Source organism: Loxodonta africana, chromosome 1, assembly GCF_030014295.1.
Source record: "Loxodonta africana isolate mLoxAfr1 chromosome 1, mLoxAfr1.hap2, whole genome shotgun sequence".
NCBI classification, from domain to species: Eukaryota; Metazoa; Chordata; class Mammalia; order Proboscidea; family Elephantidae; genus Loxodonta; species Loxodonta africana.
The window spans coordinates 82,773,116-82,778,395 of record NC_087342.1 but is presented as its reverse complement, the minus strand read 5'-3'; the positions used below and the strand labels follow the sequence as shown (position 1 = coordinate 82,778,395).

Here is a 5,280-nt window from a genome sequence, read left to right as displayed (position 1 = left end):
CTTCTTCTTTGTGTCCAACTTTCGCATTCCAATTGCAAGTAATTATCAGTGCATCTTGATTGCATGTTTTATCAATTTCAGACTGCAGCAGCTGATAAAATCTGCTATTTCTTCATCTTTGGCCCTAGTGGTTGGTGTGTAAATTTGAATAATAGTCGTATTCACTGGTCTTCCTTGTAGGCGTATGCATATTATCCTATCACTGACAACGTTGTACTTCAGGATAGATCTTGAAACTTTCTTTCTGATGATGAATGCAACACCATTCCTCTTCGAGTTGTCATTCCCAGCATAGTAGACTATATGATTGTCCAATTCAAAATGGCCAATACCAGTCCATTTCAGCTCACTAATGCCTAGGATATCAATGTTTATGTGTTCTATTTCATTTTTGAAGACTTCCAATTTTCCTAGATTCATACTTCCTACATTCTGGTGGCATTCTAGGTTCCGATTATTAATGAAAGTTTGCAGCTGTTTCTTCTCATTTTGAGTCGTGCCACATCAGCAAATGAAGGTCCTGAAAGCTCTACTCCATCCACATCATGAAGGTTGACTCTACTTTGAGGAGTCAGCTCTTCCCCAGTCATCTTTTGAGTGCCTTCCAACCTGGGGGGCTCATCTTCCAGCACTATATCAGGCAATGTTCCACTGCTATTAATAAGATTTTCACTGGCTAATGCTTTTCAGAAGTAGACTGCCTGGTCCTTCTTCCTAGCCTGTCCAATGGCTTCTTCATTGCAAATACCTTCTTTCACTAACATAAACGCTAACTATACACATGGACCTTGCCAGGTGGAACACACAGAAATCAAACTGACTACATCTGTGGAAAGAAATGATGGAAAAGCTCAATATCATCCATCAGAAAAAGGCCAGGGGACCGACTGTGGAACAGACCATCAATTGCTCATATGCAAGTTCAAGCTGAGACTGAAGAAAATCAGAGCAAGTCCACAAGAGCCAAAATATGACCTTGACTATATCCCACCTGAATTTAGAGACCATCTCAAGAATAGATTTGACACATTGAACACTAGTGACTGAAGACCAGAGGAGTTGTGGAATGACATCAAGGACATCATCCATGAAGAAAGCAAGAGGTCATTGAAAAGACAGGAAAGAAAGAAAAGACCAAGATGGATGTCAGAGGAGACTCTGAAACTTGCTCTTGAGCATCGAGCAGCTAAAGCAAAAGGAAAAATTGATGAAGGAAAAGAACTGGACAGAAGATTTCAAAGGGCCTCTCGAGAGGGCCTTTAATCTCCAGCTCTTTGCATGTATTATAATGACATGCAAAGAGCTGGAGATGGAAAACCAAAAGGGAAGAACACGCTCGGCATTTCTCAAGGTGAAAGAGCTGAAGAAAAAATTCAAGACTCGAGTTGCAATAGTGAAGGATTCTATGGGGAAAATATTAAATGAAGCAGGAAGCATCAAAAGAAGATGGAAGGAATACACAAAGTTATTATACCAAAAAGAATTAGTTGATATTCAACCATTTCAAGAGGTGGCATATGATCAGGAACTGATGGTACTGAAGGAAGAAGTCCAAGCTGCTCTGAAGGCATCGGTGAAAAACAAGGCTCCAGGAATTGATGGAATAGCAATTGAGATGTTTCAACAAACAGGTGCAGTGCTGGAGGTGCTCAATCATCTATGCCAAGAAATATGGAAGACAGCTTCCTGGCCAACTGACTGGAAGAGATCCATATTTATGCCTATTCCCAAGAAAGGTGATCCAACTGAATGTGGAAATTATAGAACAATATCATTAGTATCACAAGCAAAATTTTGCTGAAGATCATTCAAAAACAGTTGCAGCAGTATATCAACAGGGAACTGCCAGAAGTTCAGGCCGGTTTCAGAAGAGGACATGGAAGCACGGATATCATTGCTGATGTCAGATGGATCCTGGCTGAAAGCAGAGAATACCAGAAGGATGTTTACCTGTGTTTTATTGACTATGCAAAGGCATTCAACTGTGTGAATCATAACAAACTATGGATAACACTGTGAAGAATGGGAATTCCAGAACACTTAATTGTGCTCATGAGGAACCTTTACATAGATCAAGAAGGAGCTGTTCGGACAGAACAAGGGGATACTGAGTGGTTTAAAGTCAGGAGAGGTGTGCGTCAGGGTTGTATTCTTTCACCATACTTATTTAATCTGTATGTTGAACAAATAATCTGAGAAGCTGGACTATATGAAGAACGGGGCATCAGGATTGGAGGAAGATTCATTAACAATCTGCATTACGCAGATGACACGACCTTGCTTGCCGAAAGTGAAGAGGACTTGAAGCACTTACTAATGAAGATCAAAGACCACAGCCTTCAGTATGGATTACACCTCAACGTAAAGAAATCAAAAATCCTCACAATTGGACCAAGGAGCAACATCATGAGAAACGAAGAAAAGACCGAAGTTGTCAAGGATTTCATTTTACTTGTATCCACAATCAACAACCATGGAAGGAAGAGTCAAGAAATCAAAAGACGCATTGCATTGGGTAAATCTGCTGCAAAAGACCTCTTCAAAGTGTTGAAGAGCAAAGATGTCACCCTGAAGACTAAGGTGCGCCTGACCCAAGCCATGGTGTTTTCAATCACATCATATGCATGTGAAAGCTGGACAATGAATAAGGAAGACCGAAGAAGAGTTGACGCCTTTGAATTGTGGTGTTGGTGAAGAATGTTGAATATACCATGGACTGCCAAAAGAACGAACAAGTCTGTCTTGGAAGAAGTAGGGCCAGAATGCTCCTTAGAGGCAAGGATGGCGAGACTGCGTCTTACATACTTTGGACCTGTTGTCAGGAGGGCTCCGTCCCTGGAGAAGGACATCATGCTTGGCAGAGTAGAAGGTCAGCGGAAAAGAGGAAGACCCTCAACGAGATGGATTGAGACAGTGGCTGCAACAATGAGCTCAAGCATAACAATGATTGTAAGGATGGCGTTGGATTGGGCAGTGTTTCATTCTGTTGTGCATAGGGTCACTATGAGTTGGAACTGACTCGACGGCACCTAATAACAGCAAAAACAACTCAATAAAGGACAGAATATCTAGAAGGAAACTCAAAAAAGGCAAAGAAGATCTAAACGCCACAAACAACTTGACCTCATAGACATATATAGAACACTCCATCCAAGAGCAGCAAAGTACGCATTCTTTTCCAACGCACACGGAATATTCCTCAGAATAGACCCCACCTTAGGTCACAAAGCAACCCTCAAGAAAATCCCAAACACTGAGATAATACAAAGCATCTTCTCTGGTCACAACATCAGAAAAATAGAAAGTAGTAACAGAAAGAGCAAGGAAAAAAAAAAATCAAGTACTTGGAAACTGCATAACACCTTGCTTGAAAACCACAGAGCAATGCAGGAAATCAAAGATGAGCTCAAAAAATTGCCTAGAATCAAATGCAAATGAAAACACACCATACCAAAACCTCTGAGACACAGAAAAGGTAGTTCTCAGAGGTCAGTTTATAGCATCGAAGCATACATCTATGATTTTGACAAAATCAAAATATTTGCTATATAACTGAATCAAATATAAAGAAAACATCAAAAGAGCCCATATCCACCAGAAGAAACAAAATAATGAAGATCAGAGGAGAAACAAATGAAAGAGAATAGAGAAATAACAGAAAGACACAACAACATCACAAGTTGATTCTTTGAAAGGATCAATAAAATCGACAAACCATTGGCCAAACTGACAAAAGAAAAACAAAAGAGGACCCAAATAACCCAAACAAGAAATGAAATGGGGGACATTCAACAGACCCAACTGAAATGAAACATAACAGTACTATGAAAAACTGTGCTACAACAAATTTGGAAACTTGGAGGAAGCAGACACATTTGTAGAAACACACTACCTAACTAAACTAACACTAACTGAGGTTTAAAACCTGAACAGGCCTGTAACAAGAGAGGAGACTGAAAAGGTAATTAAGAAAACTCCTAATAGGATGAGTCCTTGAAGGTGCTGGCCCCTTGGCTTCCCGAGGCATTGTCGCTGCTGCTGACCTCTCTGCAGATGTACTGTTATAACTGAAAGTTGGCCCACGTGCAATGCCAGGGAAACTCAGCCACCAGTATGTCCACATATAAACTTTTTATGCTTAGATATGGGAGGGGTACTTGGAATAAGGAGAACTGCTTTTGTAGCTGGATGGACCAGGAGCTTAACAACAAAAGAGTGGAGGAAGGTGGGAACTGCGGGAAGCAACTAAAGGAGCTAAACCTTGAGTTTGACCTTGTATGCATGTCCATCCTGAATCAGTCCATCCACACAGCCTGCCTGATCCTGGAGGAACTGGGGCAGGAGTGGGTTCCCGTGGAAAGCCCTGGTGACATTATGGAGCCTTGATTGGTCCCAATAGAGAGAAAGTGGCTTTGAGTCACGGAGAAGAACAGGTGAGGCTCTGGAAAAGACGCTACAGTGAGACTCCGCCTCCCTTCAAAGAGCCTCATCTGTCCTACCAGGAAATCTACAATGACCAGAAGTATAAAGTGTGCGACTTGCCTATGGATCAGGTACCACCATCTGAAAGCCTAAAGGATGTTCTGGAGAGGGTTTTTTCCCTATTGGAATGAAAGGATTACTCTGGAAGTATTAAGTGGCAAACCATCCTGATATCTGCTCATGGAAATAACAGTAGAGCACTCCTGTAGCATCTGGAAGGTATCTCAGAAGAAGACATTATCAACATTACTCTCCCTACCAATGTTCCCATTCTCCTGGAACTGGATGAAAACCTGCATGCCAATGGACCTCACCAGTTCCTGGGCAACCAGGAGGTGATGCAAGCAGCCATTAAGTAGAGGATCAAGGAAAAGTGAAACGAGCTAAACAATAGTCTTTCCCCAGTGTGGATTCGGAGTAGGTGCAAAAGCACTGGCATGTAGTGTGCTGTAGGTGCTGATCACTCTACCCATCTCTGTCTCTCTATCTCTTGGTTCTCTCTCTCTCATGAATTTGCATTTTCCAGGGCTAGGCTGTGAGGTAGAATTTGTACAGGTAACTTATCTTTGTCTAGATAGTGGCTTTAGAATGCCTAAGTGCTTTTGCAATAAGATTTATGAGTTAGCAGTCCTGCAACCCTGTTTGAATTAGTTACCAACCTAGTAACAAGTGGGGCTTCATCAAGGTCATAAGTTTCTGAGATGGGAGAGTAATAAGTGGAGGTGAAGTTCAAGGTGTCCATCATTTAATAAATCATCATTATTGAGTCACCATTGCCAGGCACTGTTCCCAGCCTGA

At 41.6% G+C, this 5,280-nt stretch overlaps 1 pseudogene; it reads left to right on the top strand.

Moving 5' to 3' along the window:
• The first annotated feature begins 4,073 nt into the window (after positions 1-4,073).
• Positions 4,074-4,876, top strand: LOC100670671 (bisphosphoglycerate mutase-like; annotated as a pseudogene).
• The last annotated feature ends 404 nt before the right edge of the window (positions 4,877-5,280 follow it).